The sequence below is a fragment of the Castor canadensis genome, chromosome 5, assembly GCF_047511655.1.
Source record: "Castor canadensis chromosome 5, mCasCan1.hap1v2, whole genome shotgun sequence".
Taxonomy (NCBI): Eukaryota; Metazoa; Chordata; class Mammalia; order Rodentia; family Castoridae; genus Castor; species Castor canadensis.
In genome coordinates this window covers 111,365,602-111,384,652 of record NC_133390.1, presented here as the reverse complement: position 1 = coordinate 111,384,652, position 19,051 = coordinate 111,365,602, and the positions used below count along the sequence as shown (strand labels likewise).

Sequence of the window (19,051 nt, the reverse complement as noted above, 5' to 3'; positions counted from 1 at the left end):
TTCCTTTTCAATGCAGACACCAAAGTGACCTTTAACATCTATCTCAGCTCATCCCATTCCTCAGCTCAATAAAAGCCCAGCTTTGTATCATGTTCTAAAGGCCTCTCTCTGACACTGGAACCTTCTCTGCTGCTACTTTCTCAAAGATATCCCCCCTCCAGGCTTACTGGCTTCCCTGTTGTTGTTCCTATACATTTGGACCTGCATGTGCTTCATGTAGGGGCATTTCTTTTTCTTTTCCATGCTGGGAATTGAACCCATGGCCTTGGGTATGCTAAACACAAGCTACCCTTCCTCTTCCAGCCACCTCAGGATATTTCTGCAGGACTTCCCTCTGCCTGGAATTATTATCTGCCCCTTGGCCCTCTCTCCTTTCATGCTCACCATTGGAATGTAAACCATCAAAGGCAGAGAGGTTGGCCTGTGTGTACTGCTGTAATCTCAGTGGCACATGATTTGCCCTCATCCAGTATTTTTTTTTTTTCTTATTTATTCATATGTGCATACATTGTTTGGGCTATTCCACTATTTGTTGAGTGACTGGAATAGTGTCATACTGTCTTAACCTGTGCCTTCCCAGCTTTTGTGCTGTCTTGGTCTGGAATACCTTCCTCCCATCTGGAAAGTAAAGTATTCATTCTTTTAGACTCACTTTCTTCTTGTTGTTAGCAAAACGTCATTTTCCTTAGGCAGTCTTCCTTCTCTATCACTCATACTGCTGTTTTTTTTTTCCTTATTGAACTTTGTTTTAGTGAGTCTCAAAATTCTGTGACAGATTTTTTGTCAAGTTATTTCCATTAAAAAGTACTGATTTAAAAACTAAGAACTTACAATTGCCACACACACAAAAATAGTCTAAAACATACTCCTTTCCTTCTTATGGGTTTATGATACATTCATTAACCAGTCTTTCACTATGACACTTAAAAGGCCTACTGAGACTGTTCTTCCACCATTGATTAGGAATGGGGTGGCAGGTGTTAGAAATAATATTCAATTAGACTTCTGAGCTTTCTGGGCAGACTTGGTGACCTTGTCAGCTCCAGCAGCCTTCTTATTCATGTTTTGATGATGCTCACAGCAACCATCACAAACAGTAAAATGACCCAGAGAAGAATGGTCAGAGAAGCTCTCACCATATTAGGACTTACCTGGAACCATCATCAACAATGGCAGCATCACCAGATTTTAAAAAAATTTAGAGCCATCTTCCAGCTTCTTACCAGAACACTGATCGGTCTCTTCTTTCAGCTCCGTGAACTAGCTAGCAATGTGAGCCATATGACAATCCAACACAGGGCACAGCCAGCACTGATTTGGCCTGGATGCTTCAAGAAAAGCACTTGCGCAGTGAAGCTAGCTGCATCAATACTAGCAACATTGTCATGATGAATGTATTTGACAGACACTTTCTTGACATTGAGGCCCACATTGTTCTCAGAAAGAACTTTACTTAAAGCTTCCAAAGGTGACCATCTGGCTGGGTTGAGAACACCAGTATCCACTTGGTCCATAGAAACAGTACTTTTACTAATAATTTTGTAGATATACTGCAGGGGCAGATGTAAAGGCTTGCCAGTTGGGTGAGCTGGTAGAAAATGCAATCCAAAACTTCAAGCAGTATGGTTCCACTAGTGGAACTGCCATCTTTACTGGTGACTTTCCATACCTTAAACCTAGGCAAATTAGCATTTGGCTCCACCATGTTGCCACCATTCCAGCCAGAAACTGGCATGAATGCTGGGTAGTAGCCAGTTTTCTTATTGTAGGTGCTGACTTCCGGAATGATTTCCTCACATCTCCATGGCTGGAAGGTGAGTCAGTAAAATCCATTTTGTTAACACCAACAATGAGTTGTTTCACACCCAGGGTATAAGGCGGAAGACATGCTCACATTCCTAAGGGAAGATGTCAATGGCGATGCCATGCCTACGCTCAGCTTTCAGTATATCCGATACTAAGGTGTGCTTGAAAAGGAGGCTTTCCCATCCCTGCAGGCTTCTCAAACTTTTCAACAGTTGTTTTGTCAGTCCCACCACATCTGTAGATCAGATGACCGGTAGTGGTAGGCTTGCCCAAATCAATGTATCCAGTGATGATGATATTGATGTTTTTTCCTTTCCCATTTTGGCATTTGATTTAGCAGTGATTTTCACGATACCTGTGCTCTGGCAGCAAACTCATTGTAGGGGGCAAGGGAAGATCCTGCTGTTGATTTTAAATGTAATTAACCATAATACCTTTATCATCCCTAAGAGATTTAACAGTGACAAAAACAAAACATTTCAACAAAAAAAGTGAGATTGGAAAGCTGATTTTGTGGGGAGGAGAGAAGCCCAATGAATGGGAAGTTTTCTGAAGGGTTAAGGAAGTGAGGAGCCAGCCAATTTTTAGCAGGTCTGCCATATGTTACTGTCATGGCAGCATCAATCAATGCCTACTTGTAGAGGGGACAGACTGGCCCGGACTGATAGTTTTCTGGGCAATGCACGGGGAAAGGGCTGGAAGGTCTTGTATATTTCTCTAACTCTCTTCCATTTTCAGGTCACACTGGCTGCGGACTGTACCTTTCCAGGACTGGGTGGGCGGTAGCACTTTTGACCCCTGACCTCACCTCAAGTTCTGGGAAGAGCCTTGCTTCTCATTGGCTCACCTCTGAAGGTACTTGGCTTTCATGTTTTTTCTAGGTCAGTTAACACTTAGCTATCATGTTCACAACTTCCTAGAAATCTGATTTTTGTCTGCTGCCTTTTCTGTCTCATTCTTTCCCTGTGAATTTATAACTTTTTCTTTCCTCTTGGGTTGAAATGAAGTAGTGGTAAAAACTTGTGTTCAATTCTCCGTAGAATAGGTAATAATTTTATTAAAGTTTTTGGATGATCAGTCAATAGTTTTTCCCTTAGAAGAGGATTTCTTTGATCATATATATATATTAAATATGCCATATTTTATTTTCTTATGGAAGTAAATGTTCCACTGGTTAAGGATGTATGTATTAGGGCCATCTAGTGGACATCTTGAATGTAGCACCATTGGCTTTGAATCTGACTGGAAGCCTCCTGAAACTTACAAGAGCTAGAAAGCATTATTATTATTATTTTATTTTCAGCATTGGAGTTTGAGCTCAGGTCCTCACACTTGCTAGGTAGGTTCTCTACCACTTGAGCCACTTCCCCAGCCCTGGAAAGCATTTTTATCTACCTCCTTGGTATCTTTGTGCAAAACTTCTCAAATTGAAGAGTATCTTTAGAGCTGGGCATGGTGGTACAGGCCTGTAGTTCTACCACTCTGGAGACTGAGAGACATCCAGTCTAGTTTGCATTGTAAAACTGTCTCAAAAAGGAACAAAAAGAGTATCTTTTCCATTCTATGGCAAGTACATATACACTGATTGTATGATTTATCTTAGTGTCTTTTTTATTTTGTCTTTACGACTTTCTTAAAGTCTTGCTGTTGAAATTTAAAATATTTTCTCTTAATATCTTTGTGGGAGACAAAAAAGTTAAAAAGGACTGACCATTCTCTTTTCTTCATTCATTCTCTTTTCTTTTTATTCAAGAAGGATTAGATTCTATTCCTTTTTCCTCTGGGATGTTTCAGTTCCAGGGATGGCCCTTCCTAGGAATTAATTGAAAAGGAAATGGCAGATATGATTAGGCTGCTGGACCTGGTAAAAAGGTAGAGGCTCAGAGGTACCCGTGGCCAATTGAGACAAGCTGCCAGCGAATTATGCTGCTCTGTGGTTATTAAGACTTCATGTTCCACGGAAGTGAACTGAATAGACATAGGTTATCCAGCCTCTCAATCTTAGCCTCCATAATTTACTTAAAAAAACAGATCTGAAGAGTTCAGGCAGAAATTTAAAATTACTTCTCTCTTTTCATAACTCCAAAAGCATTTTATGTCTGTAGCTGCAGAACCTGCTGTGGATATTCCTAAGCCTCCTGAGAGTTCCCACATGTCAAAATACCGTACTGTGTATGCATCACCAGTGCTTGGGCAAAGTGCAAACCAATTAAGGCTTTAAATAGATCAAGTGTGTGCTAAAACCTGCTACATAATTTAAATGCCATCTCGTGGCCAAATGTCATTTTTAGTCCTCAATCAAAACAGTCTTTTACTTAGGCTGATTTAACAAATAATTTCAAGTCAGGGATAGTTGCTTCTGCTATTGGAGTGAAATGAAGTTGGACTATTTCCTCATCATAAAAAATGCTTAACAGCTTGAAATATGAATAAGTCTCAGCTTTTATTCCAGGGGCATCTGCTTATGGGGTGGCAAAACAAAGAGTTGTTGCTTATTTTGCCTAAAATGCCATCAAATAGCACCAATAGTTATTTATTTATTTGTAATTAAAGAGTAAAAAGTATATATATATATATATTTATACATATAAATATATACCTATCTCATGAGATTTCTGAGAAGATAAAATGAATTAACGTGAGTATAGCACTTGGAACAGTGTCTGGCATATAAACCTTCTGTGCATGTTAGCTGAGTTCTTACGGCTCTTATTCTTGCCACAGTACCTCTCTTGTCCATACCCTGCATTTATGGACAAATGGCATGTCTCTCTCAGAGCTCTTTAATTTTCTAAGACTGAAGGTTGATCCTTTAAATTCTCTAGCCTCCAATATTTAGAATTTTGTCCCTATAATAATTATGCAACATAATTATATATATTACTTTATACCTGTTTTATAGACAATAGGCACAGAGTGGTTAAATTGCGTCTCACTAGAGCGCGGCCAAGTAGGGACTGGAGAATTTGGGGTGCCTTTGCCCTCTTACCTAGTTTGAATTTTGGCTAGTCCTGCTTTGTTGGAAGGATCCTTAGAAAATCAGGAAAGTCCCTTTGACAGATTCAGGGCAAGGTCACTATCTGACCATCTGGATCAAGGCTTTAGCTAGAGTCTGGGAATGTTTGAACAAACAGGGCTCTTCTGGGTTCCTGACTAGACTCCTCTGCTTTCTTGGCACTGTGGGATAAAACACTCCTCGAGAATTGAGAGTGGATTTTACTTTTCTTTAATTGTGATTTAGGGTTGTTTGTAACTGTCCTCTTTACTGAAGGTAGCAGATAGTTGATTATTTGATTGGGACCAAACTAAATGTGGTCATATGTTAAATAAAACACCATGAAGCATTTTTCTTGTTGGTCACAGATCTTCCACTTTGGCTGTGTAATTATTTAAAGTCTTAAAGATACTGTGGATTTATTATCTCACAGAGTGCATTGTTGACTTTTGTGAGCCTCACAAAGGGTTTTTGAAATTAAAACAATGGGCTTATTTCCCTCATTTACAGATAAGGAAACAGACACAGAGGGGTAAAGTGGTTTTCCCAAATTCACTACTACTAGGTATTTCATTGCATTTATTAAAGCGTCCGTTTTTCTAGTCACATAGTATTAATGTGTCTGCATGTATAAGTGATAATGCAAACTGAATGTTTAAAAATTCGTAGTGCACTAGCCTAATATGAAATGAAAATTACGCTGATTCCAATTTTTAGTGATGCTAATTCTAAGTTTATCATCTATTTCCTACTTTCTCAGTTACTATTAAGACATATTTCATATTTAAAAAGACAGATAAGCAAATAATGTACATAGGCACATAGTTGAGGTTTTTTTTGCCTCAAAAACAGAATCTATTATTATTATTATTATTAATTTTTATTTTTTGGTGAGACTGGGGTTTGAACTCGGGGCTTCATATTTGCAAAGAAGACATTTTACCCCTTGAGCCACACCTCCAGTCCATTTTGCTTTGATTTTTGGAGGTTGGGTCTTGTAAACTGTTTGCCTGGGCTGGCCTTGAATTGGGATTCTCCTGATCTCAGCCTCCCACGTAGCTAGGATTATAGGTATGAGCCCCTGGCATCTGGCTCAAAGATAGAATCTAGGCAATCTTTCAAGGTTTATTCTATTCCTCTAATTCTGTTTTATTTACATTTTCTTTAAAAGTTTTCCTTATATTTTTTATAAGCGGTTGAATCTCCGTGGTGTTTTTAGAGGTTTCTATGTGTAATACACTTTACTCAGGAGGGGGCAGTATTTCACTATTAAATTGATGCTTCCACAAAGGTTCCAACAAGTTTTCTTTCCATTTTTTTAAAGATAGAGACTGTTAAGCACACATATCCAAAAATCTTTCAGGGCAAAGATTCTTGGACATCATTAGAGTTTTGCATGTTGAGACAGCTATAAAATCCAAATCCTGCATTTGTCGGGTAGCCAAACTCATTGGCAGGGACGATTTTTGCAATAAAAACATTGATCTTTATTATTAGAGATTATTATCTTTATTGTTTTGATCAAATAATATAGAACTGAACAGAAGATGGAGTAGAAGGAAGGGAAAATGATAGAAAGTAAGCAGTACATATTTTGGCCAAAAAGAGTACAACATTTGGGAAAAGAAAACCCCCTTTTTTTTTTGAGGCAGTGTCATGCTAGATAGCAGGCTGGCCTCAAACTTGTGATCCTCCTGCCTTAGCCTCCTGAATGCTGGGATTATAGGCATATGCCACCATGCCTGACCAGAAAAAATTGATTTGCTCAGAAATAAGGATATTTCATTAATTTTAATAATCTACCTCATTTCATAACTCCTGTGTACTTGTTATTACAAGGGACCTAGAAATGTCCTATGGTACATTCAGGGATTGCTGGTCAGAACTCATTTCATCCATCAAGGGAACTAACATTCTATCTCCTTTCAAAGAATTAGGAAGAAAGGGATTCTAATATGACAGAGGAAATTAAATTATAGTAGTAGAATGGCAGGAGGAACTTTTTCTGTTGCCTTGAAATTTGCTACAAGGGCTAAGCGCTGAAACAATAATTGGGGCCTGACACTTGCTCCAAAGTGTTTGAAAGGGGCTGAAGAGGTAGATATCAGTCCTCTCCTACATCCCTTGATTGGTAACACCCCATGTCTGATCTGTAAAAGGAGTCTGGAAGAAGTGAGATGGGCAATTCCTTCCCTTCCCATTGGAGAGGGGCTGCTTACAACTCCCATTACCATGTGAAGAAATGCTTTAGGACTCTCCACCTCCCCAGCAGTACTGACATTTGAACTTAGGGCTTCCATCTTGCCAGGCAGGGTCACATGCCCAGCCCTCTTTTTCTTTAGTTATTTTTTTTTTGCATAGGATCTCATGCTTTTTTATGGGGTTGGCCTTAGATCACCATCCTCCTTTTTATGCCTCCTGCATAGCAGAGATCACAAGCATATGCCACCATGCCTGGTTTATTTGTTGAGATAGGGTCTTGCCAACTTTTTGCCTAGGTTGGCCTCGAATCACAATCCTCCTATTTCCACCTCTTGAGTAGCTGAGATTACAGGCATGAGCCATGATGACTGACTACTACTGCCTTTCTTTGACCTCTGCTTGGGTAGCTGACTTACAAGGCTACCCATTCCTCCCAGAGAAGAAAAGATGAAATCTGTAGGGAGAAGGATGATCAGAGAGAACAGGGCTATAGTGGAACAGTCAGCTTGCTTGTCTACTATGTGGCCGGGGTGGGAGAAATTCCTTAGGACCAGACAACATGGGGAAGATACCCATCTTGCTGTAATACCCTCTTCCTTCTCAGGATTGTGCAGTGTGACTTGAGTACATTATCGGGGGTAGTTGAGGGGCAGAAGGAAGAGGTCCCTCCAGAGCTCAGTCTTCCATGTGGGGAGACTGTGTGGTGGGAAGACTCTTCTAGGGTTCTCACATGGGTTCCCCAACAGGTGGACTTGAGATTTGTCATTCAACACTCAGGATTGTCCAGAGAAGCAGAGCAGCCAACAGGAAGAGGCCAAGCTGGGCCTATTGAGTAGAGATTCCATCCCTTCTTTTTCCTTCTTGACTCTGGTACTTGGATGCTCTGCTCATGGGAGGGGTTGAGTGGTGTCTTAGATCTATTCAAGTGGTCATGGTCCTGACTCAAGCCTTCTCTGGAGTGGTAGGATGGGGAAGAGGTGAAGTTAAATTGAGTTTGTCATAGAAGTGTTAGTGGTCTGTTAGTAATCCAAAGTGAATAGAAACACATGAAATCTGTCCAGGATGTCACATGGGAAAGGGATGTGGATGAGGTAGAGATTAGGAAAAAGTTAAATGAGTTCATATTTATGCACCAGTAAGTAGAGAGAAATTGGCAATGTAAGTGTGCAATTGGAGTGCTATTTCAACACTGACAAAACTTTTATTTATCCTAATTTCCATTCCTCCTTCACCTTTCACCACCAAGGCTTATTTCCCAGGGAAGGAATAGACAGTGTCAAAGAAGTTCTGAAGGGCATTGAGACAATCCATATTTCCCACTCAATGGAAAGGAAAAATAGGTAGCACTTCTAGTATCTAGGAAAGTATGTGGGGGGAGTAGTGGCTGGATGGGAAGGAAAGACAGACTTAGACACATATACATTCACACTCTGTACCCAAGATATGGGAGGGTATGGAGAGAAAGGGAGATAAGTGGCCAAGTAAGTGGACCCTGATTTTCTCAGGGTCAAAACCAAGAGAGAGAGGGAATTAAAAATTAACCGTGGTTCCCAGGGAGTATAATCCCAGAGCAAGGAGTTTTGTTTCTGCCTTTCCTAGATGAAGCCGAGGAAGATTTCAAGCCTTCCAAGAACATCGACAATATCCAATATGGAACCACCCAGGTGGTGAGTTAGACATGGCTGAAGGCAACATTGAAGCAGAGAGAGACGGTCAAGTACATATTCCTGAGAATCCCTTGGATCCTGTGATGTGGAAAGATCTAGAATTTCTAACAAGCCCTGAGGCAGGGATTGAAACCAGAGGTCTGCTAGGGTTCTGGTAGCAACAGGTGAGGTGAGCCCTAGCAGCCTGTTAGGTTGTTTTGGAAGATGAGGGAGAGGTAGAGTCAGGATTTTCAGGGCCACTCTGTGCTCAAGTGAAGCTTGTTAACAGGGGCACAGACCCCTGAAATCCTCAGCTTTTCTGAAAGAGCTGACCACATGTCACCAGCAGTGTGTGACCAAGTAGTACAGGGGATATATCTGAGGAGGTCAGTCCTAGAATCAACTTTCCCACTCAGTCACCTCCAGAGATATGGAATCTCTTCCCTACCCTTAAGTCCCCATCTTTGAAAGGAAGAAGAAGAAAAGGAGAGACAAGCCTTTGAAGGAGTTTGAATTTTAAACTGACTACATATGTATCTTGAAGAGATTTTTTAAACCAAAGTAACTGATTGACTTTTTGTTTGTTTTTTGTATAGGTTCTTACTATGTAACCCAGGCTGGCTTTAAACTCTCAATCCTCCTGCCTCAGCGTCCCAAGTGATGGGATTACAGGCTTGAGCCACCATGCCCAGTACTGATTGCTTCTTAACTGTCAAGTTGTTCTTCCCTTGTCCCACTGCATTCCATTACTTCCAAAAGTGGGAACAGATGCTTGTGTGGACGTTTATGTCATTTATAGAGACACAATGCCATCATCTTTTTAGCATGCTTAAGTTGTAGGGTGCCATTAAACAAATCCTACAGCATATGTTTTCAGCTCTACTTCCCCCACAGTGCCTGTGTTGGTAAAGAAGGAGGTGAAAAGAGGGCATGTGGGTGAGAAAGGAGAGAGAAAAAGAGAATTTAAGGGAGGTAAAGAACTTGAGGGAGGAGAGAAGAAGTGATGGGGGTGGAAAGTGAGGGGGAGGGACAAAGGAATTTGGGTAAAGATTGAGCTTTTGGAGAACCAGAGGAATTAGAGATAATTCTCTTTCTCTGTGACTTGCCATGAGACTATCCTTCACCCTCCCAGTATCCTTGAGACACCTTCTGTTAAGAACTAAATTCTAAGGGCCAGTGGAGTGGCTCAAGTGGTAGAGTGCCTGTTTACCAAGCCCAAGGCCTTGAGTTCAAGACCCAGTACTGCAAAAAGCAAACAAAAGAAACCAACCAAACAAACGAAAGAACTAAATTCTAGAAATGGAGACATGGCTCAAGTGGTAGAGTACCTGCTTACCAAGCCCATGGCCCTGAGTTCAAACCCTAGTATGACCAAAAGAGAAAATTGAACTAAATTCTGTTTCACTCTTTTGGTTTCACTTTCCTTTATTCATTCTGACACTGTGTTGGGAATGGACTCAGAGCCTGGGACCTTGGGGTCACACTGGTCACACTCTGGTCACCCAGAGTAAAGTTTAAGAGATTTCCTTATTATGAAGTCTGTCTTGAGTCTAGTCCCCTGTGTTGAAATTTATGACATCCCTTCCTGTTTTATCTCATTGGAGAGCAGCCTGCCCTGGCCTGCTTAATAGCTGTTGTAAGCTGAAGTTTGCTTGAAATGTGCCCTCAAGTTTTTCTTTCCTAGGTAGACTAACCCCAGTTTTGTCTCATAGGTTGGTGCAGGTGTTCCCTCTGAATCCTTTGGTCACTTTAGCTTTCCTTGCATTTGCCATGTAAGTTCTTTTTTAGCCCAGAGCAGGATTGGCAAAGACCACAAATAGCGCTTGGCTTATGCATTTATGCTCTGTCTTACGATGTGGAATTTATTTCTTCAGACAATTTGCTTAAGTGAATAAAAGGTCAAATTTTAGTTATGGCTCCAATGATTTCAATTGTCGCCAGATATTTGAACTCCTTCAGATGTAGGTCTCACTGCCTTTTGTAACAGCACTAGTTAGATGACATTGGTGTTTTTTTTGAATAGTCTTGTCATTATAAAACTCTTAGTAAATATAGTTGGTCCTTGGGTTTCCAAAACTGCAGATTCAGTTAACCATGGATTGCATACTATGTGGTTACAGCCGAATTAAACACAAATGAAATTTTTTTCTTTTATTTCTCCCTAAAAACACAATGTAACAATGTATATGTAGCATTTTCATTTGATTTGGTATTGTAAGTAATCCAGAGATGAATTAAAGTATGTGGAAAGATGTGCGTAGGTTGTTTTCAAATACCACACCATTTTATATAAGGAACTTGAGCATCCATAATATCCACAGGGGTCCTGGAACCAATCCTATGTGGTTACCAAGGGATGACTCTGTTTAGAAATATTTGGTTTATTACAGATTTTAGAGTGTATGTTTACTTAAAATGAGAGGACTTTAAGTCTATCATAAATGTCTATTTTGGTTGAATTCTTGCCTAATGAGGCATAATATAAAAAAATGTTGAACATTCCATTCAACCATGTGGGACAAGCTAGGAATTCTGAAGGATTAAATTTCAGTATAAGGCAATGAGAAAATTCCATACAATTATAAGAAGATGTGAAGAAAGAAATTATAAGTTTGTAATTTTCTGGGAAAAAAATTAAAGGAGAACCTTTTTTTCTGTGTAGGAGAATTGGGGAAATAGTTCCAGAATTTCTAAAATATATTGCCTTTAGGCCTCAAATTTTGTGGTTCACTTTGAGGTTTTTAAAAGCTGATTGAATAAGTTACATTGAGGGCATCCTTCATAGAGAGAGGTTATCTGGAGATAAGCTCTATGTATTAAATATTTCAGTACTCTTGATCCCAGATACAGAATAATAGATGTAGTTTTAAAGACATTCTTGAGGTTATGTTTAATTTTTTTGGAAAGGGTCAAAGGTATTTTTAAATAGCAAGTACATAATTTTGTTTTTGACTAAAAGAACAAAAAAGTAAAGTTATGCTTAAGAACGTGCTATAGGTGCAAGGTAGTGAAAATTTGAGTTAATTATCTAGAAAATTCAAACAAAAGTCTGAAATACTCACTTAGAAGCAAAAGTCTGTTGGATCCTTTGTTGAATTGACTTTGTTCTTTTTATGAACAATCAGCTTCAAAACTGGAAAGTGATAAGATTAGAAATAACATTTTATTTGTTTATTGTTTGGCTGTTGTTTTTGCGACAGGGTCTCAACAGGTAGCACGGGTTAGCCTTGGACACAAGTTCTTCCTGCCTTAGTGTCCTGAGTGCTAGGATTAGAGGTGTGCATCACCATGCTCAGCAAGAAATTAAATGTTTGTTTTATGGTTTGTTTGTATGTTTCATTTTGGTAGCAGATTATTTATTTGACATTTAGTTGCAGGGTACCTAGCCATTAGAAAATGTTTTCTCTAAGTATATACTTTGTTTATTTTTATTTTTTTGACTCTTGCCTTATTTCCATCCACTAATTCTTTTGCTTCCATTAATTCTCTTGTTCATATGAAAAAGGAATGGCCTGGAAAGTGCTTTTAGTGCTCAATTTTGCCCATTTATTTTCTGTTAGTAAAATCCTTAATCACAATGCAGTCCTTGGTGAGAGGACTAAAGATATGCATTGTGAATGAAAATGAAAACAGGAGAGCACAGAAGAAAGACCGGGCAGGTTCAGTCTCCAATGCCACTGTGGTTCTATTAGCCCCAGAAAGTAAAATTAAGAGGCTGTGCTCAGAGCACACAGATCAGCGCATACATTTGGCAACACCCAACTCCACAAAATCATTGAATTCCAAGAAGGAGGAATTATCACCCTGAAAAACATGACACAGTTGCAGTTCATCTACCCTGAGTCCTCCTATCTCTTCAGACATATACTTGTGTCTTTTTCACCCTTGCAGGTAAACCAGAAGTGCCAACACATTTGAGGTACAATCAACATGATCAGTTAGCATGAGCTGGGCTGTATTGGGCAGTCTGGGAGACTGGGCCTGAGGTCAGGGGAGAGCAAGCTCATGAACCCAAAGGAAAGCAGTATCAGGGCACCCATCTGGTGTACCTTGACCTTCAAATAAATCACATCAGTAGACCAAATCACATCATAGCACACCAACACTACAATGTTTTACATTTTCAAAACATTTTTGGTCTAAGTAGCTTGGACTTTTTCAAAGAAATATCATTGCTATTCTAGTTCTGCTTTTAGTAAGTAGAATGGTGGATTTCTGTAGTATTAAGCATAGGACAAAGCTTCTAGCATTGTTTTGTGCTAGATGAGGTTGGTAATTGGTGAGAAGTATAAAATTAAAGGAGACATGTATATAAAAATGAAATAAGTCTGGAAACATGATTCTAGCAAGCATTCACAGTAGTTCATTTTTTGTTTCTTTTTCTTTCCTAACAACTACATGGCTCTCGGTCCTTTTAAACCTGCTCTTAGGAATGTCCTAGAACCACATTTGTGATTTTCAGCTAGTTATTACCTCTTTACATTTTAAGAGTTTCTTTTTTCTTTATAAAAAATAAGCCTCACCTGTCTGTAATTCTAGCTACTCAGGAGGCAGAGATCAGGAGGATCGAGGTTTGAAGTCAGTCCTAGGCAAATGGTTCAAGAGCCATAACACAAAATGGTTCATGTTGTAGAGTGCCTGCCTAGCAAGGATGAGGCCTTGAGTTCAAACCCAGCACCTCAAAAAAAAAAGAAGAGGAATTTCAAAATCAAAAGAGTCCGAGAAAGAATTTTTGTTGTTTTGGAAATAACCAGTCCTTTCTAGCAGTCTTCCTTGGTGCATCTATGAATATGGGTGGCCTTTGTGTGTTAGTATTTCTTCAAATAAGAAAGGCCCCAGGAGTCTTTGCTCCCATTTCCTGCATGAAGGCAGGAAATGTTTCTCTCCCTTTCTTGCCAGGCCCTGCACCCCATCTGTACTTTATTCTGTTATACTAGAATAAATCCTTGCTAAAACTTAAAAAAAAAAAGGCCCCAAAAGTCAGAGGAAGTCCCAGTTGATTAAGTGGAACTTCATTAATTATTTTAAAATGGCTAGACTATTAAAATATTTTTCTGGTCATTCCTTCACATAAGCCAAGAAATCGTTACTGGATTACATCTTTGGATGTTTAGAAACATCCAAAGAATATAATAGGAAATGGTGCTGAAAATAATTTCAGACCTTTCATTTTCCATTTTACTTCTTTGTTATTTGGAAGAGTGCCCATTCAATTTTTAATGTATTTTCTGATAATATGGCAATAGCATATGTGTTACTGAGTAACATAGTTCCTTTCTACTATCTCAACCTTAAGTATCAGATAAGACCATTTTATTTTATTTTTTTATTGGCTGGCCTTAAACTCCTAGTCCTCCTGTCTCAGCCTCCCAAGTGCTGGGATTACAGGCACGTACCACACACCTAGTCAGAAAGAATTTTAATTAAAGAAAAAAACTAACAAACTTGGAAAACAGAACATACTAAGGTTGTGGAATATTTAACAGAGTTTTTTTCAGAATGATTCCATTATGTCTGAGAAACATTACCCATTCTTTTTCATGCAATCAAAAAAAATACTTGGTTGAAGACAATAATAAAGTTTATATTTTCATGATTGCACATCTCAGAAGTTCATTAAGTTTGTTCCAAGAATTTATCAGTTTCTATTGATTTATTCTTGTTAACAAGGGCAGAAATTTTGAATTAAAGTTTTATATGAGACCTGTGTCCTATAGGATTTAAAATAAACCAGTCCAGATGACACATGAGCATGATCCAGAATATCACTAATGAGAATAAGGCAAGATTCCAAGGTGCATTGCATGTCCATGTTTATATATGTTATATATCAAAACATGGGCTTGTGTTTCACATATCTAAGGGTTTTACTTGGTTTTTGATATTTTTAATGACCTATCCAGAACCCTTTTCATCATTTCTTGACTACTACAAAATCTCTACTTCACTTTTGCTAGCCCCTGGAATGCTTACCCCCCCCCCCCCACCCCAGGTCTTATCATTTCCAGAAATCCTTCACCCTGATTATTTCTCTTTGGTCACAACATTTTTCTTTCAACTTCTTCCTTTTACCAGCCCTTTCAAAATAGTTCTTTCCATCCTCCTCCCCACCTCACCAGTTCTCCTCCATGTGTCCTGTGGCATCTGCTCCTGCCTCTTTGTTTCTCACTGCTCACTAAGGGCCCTTAGCTGGAACCTTGTCTGGGCAGACCTGGTCCTTGGGAATATGTATTTTGAAAGGTGATCAGCTTTCATCTCTTTGTGATGTCCTTTCTCTAACACTTCCCTCTTCTTGCAGTTTGTTGGCTTACCATTCCAGAGTCCTTTGTGAAGAAGGAGGAGGAGGGGGTGGAGGAGAGGGGAAGGAGGGGAGTAGGAGAAGGAGAAAGGGAGAGAAAGAGGAGGAAGAGGAGGAGGAGGAAGGGGAAGAAGAAAGAAGAAAGAAGAAGAAGAAAGAAGAAGGAAGAAGAAGAAGAAAGAAGGAAGAAGGAAGAAGGAAGAAAGAAGAAGAAGAAAGAAGGAAGAAGAAGAAAGAAGGAAGAAGAAGGAAGAAGAAGAAGAAGAAGGAAGAAGAAGAAGAAGAAAGAAGAAAGAAGAAAAGAAGAAGAAGGAAGAAGAAGAAGAAGACAACATACCATACACTTGCCTGTCTCTGCCCCAAAGTGACCCATGTCACTTCATCTCTGTTCTAGAGGCCAATAGAACTGCAAGGGTGGCAGGAAATTGTGGAGGTACATAGAGATACTGATGAGTTTTAACACTTTCTTTGACATTGGCCTTGTAGGATTGTTTTGAGAATTAAATAGGATAACATTTGCAAAATATTTAGCTCAGTGATTGGTAGGTAGTTTGCTCAATAATTATTATATTGTTTGGTATCCAGATAAATAAGAGGTTTCATTTTCTCATTCTAAGTAAATAAATTAGCATTCTATTTTATATTCATGTATTTCGGTGAGTTTGGTTAGTACAAGCCCAAACCAGAAAGGCTGCCTCACACTCAGAGTACAGATAAAACCACAATTCTGGGTCCGTGTAAACAAAGACCAAAGCCTGGAAGTACCACTGCATGGAGTCTCATCTTGGGGGGATTTTAGTCAGCAGCTCTGTGCCTTTCTTGGAACTGTACCAGGTGCTATATGTTTTTTCTTCTGGTTTTAGCTGGGCTCTCAATATAAGAACCCAGTGTGTCTTTAAGTTGCCCAGTGGTTGACTAGGACTTACTCTTACTTAGTCTAAATTGGTCCTGTTCTAGTATTGCATCCTCTCACAGTCCATTCCCCATGTCCTATTGGCTGGTAGAGAGCACTCATCTTAATTCTTGCACTGTGCATGGTCTGCTTTATGTCCCATTTGTTATCTAGCTATTGAGCAAACACATACGGTGTTTACTAAGAAGAAGACAATCTTCTAAGTGATGCATATATTTTATTTCTCACAAACGAGACACTCGTTTATATGTAAATGTAGGCGTATCTATAGGTGTGAGTATGTATATGTGTGTAGGTAAGTGTATGTATATGTATGATATGTTTGTGTGTATATGTATGCTTGTGTGTGTGGGTATGTGTGTGTGTGTATCTGTCCATGAAACCAGAAGTTAAGTAACTTTCTTAAGGTCACATAATCAAGCCATAAAAGCCAGAGTCAGTTTTTCAACTCAGGCTTTGACTTTTGAATTTATACTGTTAGCTACTGTGTTGTGCTTTCTCCTACTGAATTTTAATTGTTGGTTAACCTCTCTCACTTTTCAAGACCATAAAACCTTGAGGGCAGGCTTTTTTTTTTTTTTTAAATCTCTATATCCTTTGAGCTAAGACTGGGTCCAGGCAGGCCCAGGATAAAGTGCCTTTCCACAGAGAGGGTAGAGGTCACTGCAATTGTATGTCTGGGTCACATAACTTAATGACTCTTTTTTTTTTTTTGCAGTGCTGGGGCTTGAACTCAGGGCCTCACCATGAGCCACTCCATTAGCTCTTTTTGGTAATGGATTTTTTCAAGATATTGTCTCGGAAACTATTTGCCCTGGCTGGCTTCAAACGGTGATCCTCCTGATCTCTGCCTCCTGAGTAGCTAGGAGTATAAGCATGAGCCACTCACTGGCTTTTAATGACTTTCATTTTTTTCTTTTTGAGACAGGGCCCAGGCTGGTCACACAATCCTCTTGCCTTAGCTTCCTGAGTGCTGGGATTATAGACGTGTGTCACCACACATCTTTATACACATAGTTGGTGGTCTCTAATTATTCAAGGAACTTTAAGCTCATTTCATTCTATGCTTTGTGGGACAAATTGTGACATTTTGTAATAAAAAAAAATAACTTTCAACAGTTTCCTAGAACATTGTAACAATTTCATGGAAATTCCAATTTCCCTCTGTCCCCTGTTGTTTATGATTCTGGGAAATATGTTTTAGTTATGCCTGTTCAAGGTTTGTGAAACCTTGGGAACCTTTGTGCCAGTGTAGTTTCATTCTGTACTGTCTGCACTAGAGTGCTGACTTTGGGAATAGATTCCACCAAAAAACCAGCTTTGCAGGCTTTGAAGGATAAGCAGATGCCTTACCTGCATTCTCAGTGGTTTTCCTTGGAATCATCCCTAAGCCACATTTCAAGGAGTTGATTTGCATCAAAATTTTATATTCCCCGTGAGCTGCATCATTTAAGAAATATACTTGTTGCAAGTGATGACTGGTTAGAAATAAATCTTCCCAATGTTAGCTCCATGTAGGGATAATCACCAGAGTTTAAAATCAAAACCATATTTTTCTAACAACACAGCTTTTTCATGGATATCAAGCTGGAATTTTCCTCATGTTGTTTCTAATCGTAAGGAGGGCTTCGCTTCGCTTTGCTTCGCTTTGCTTTGCTTTGCTTCGCTTTGCAGAAGTTTTTGACTCCTTCTGATCCTTGTTTCTCTGACCCTACTTTATTTCTCTCTCTCTCTCTCTCGTTTGTTTCTGTTTGGAATATTTTGAGAAAATATAGTCTCCCTGTGGTCAGTCCCCATGTCAGCATTCACTGACTCACTCATATGGTCTACATGCTCTTTAACTTTGTACTGTTAACCTAACTTGCATCTGATTTTCTTTTTCCAAAACTGGAAGTGGTTGCATATGTCTTTGTATGATCAAATAGTTAGAATTATGTCAAAATTATTTGCTCCCTCTTTATGTCCCCTGTTTTCCCCCACCTCCAATGTTGGAATCGAACCATCAGTGCATTTATGGTTGGAGAGCACCTTGAGGGAGGAAATATTTCTGTTTCCTCCTGAGGGCAATCTAGTAAGTTCTGCTAATACACTAAGAGGTGTGAGTCAGTCTGGCAAGGCAAAAGGATCATATGGTTGAATTCAGATCCTGAAGCAGTTACTTTGGATATAAACTTTGTCTCTATTTGTGACACATTAAGGGCTATGGGGCTGGAAAGATTAAAAACAACAGCATTTGGGTTGTAGATTTGAATTACATGTTCAATATTACTTGTGCTAGCTAGACATGGTATAAAAAGCATAGTAACTGACAGCTAAAGGTCAATGCCTCATACTTTCACAATTAGAGCATGCATATGTGCACTTATCTAGAGAGGTATGCATACATTTTTTTTTTGAACTCTTGGCCTTACATTTGCTAGGCAGGTGCTCTTACGCTTGAGCCACTCTGTCAGACCTATACATTTATTTATTTATGGTTTTTCTTATTCCAGGAAAGAATTTAAAGTTGTCACAATGTACATACCATATTTCTACATGATATGAAGAGATTAGTACAATTGAAGACAAGTGAGAGTATGAGAACCACAAATGAGGGTAGAAAGATGCAGATGGAGTTAGGCATTACCTTATTACATGAAATGCGTCCTGTAAGGATATTTGTCGTGTTGGCTATCAAATATTCTCCAAATTTCCCAACAGCTACTATACAGAAGTAAGCTCCAAAGTGACACAGATGCAGCAAAGACATTCCTGATGCGAAAGAGACTAGCAAGGAGTCTCTCATAAAAGGGTGCTGGGTAATAATAAGTCCTCAGCAACATCCCCTGAGTACACACAGGATCGAGTTTATTGGGCCACTGCTGATCTTGTGCACCTGTGGCTGTCTGACTCTCATCCTCCAGAAGTAGCTGTTTTTCATTTATGGAGCTGTTTATTGTTCACTATGGCTTGGGAATCTTTGTGAGAGGGAGGACATAAAATGATATTGATTTTCTAGATGAAAAGAGGCAATAATATTTTGGCAACTGAGGTATGATCAATGTGTAATCAGAAGAATTGAATATATTTTTATCCTGGAAGCGACTTCTTAATTTCACTGAGTTATTATGGCTAATTTTGCTGACTGTTATTTGATGATATTTGAATATGACTCCTATAACTTCTGGTATGTGTATGAAGGAATATGGCAG

At 39.2% G+C, this 19,051-nt stretch overlaps 1 long non-coding RNA gene and 1 pseudogene across 1 annotated transcript in view; one reads left to right on the top strand and one right to left on the bottom strand.

Moving 5' to 3' along the window:
* Positions 1-19,051, top strand: part of LOC141423305 (uncharacterized) — a 79,563-nt gene that overhangs the window by 11,111 nt on the left and 49,401 nt on the right. The window contains exon 2 of the long non-coding RNA XR_012448059.1: positions 2,545-2,661. This is a non-coding gene — a long non-coding RNA (uncharacterized lncRNA). The remainder of the gene's footprint in view (positions 1-2,544; positions 2,662-19,051) is intronic.
* On the bottom strand, positions 994-2,127 carry LOC109702285 (elongation factor 1-alpha 1 pseudogene; annotated as a pseudogene).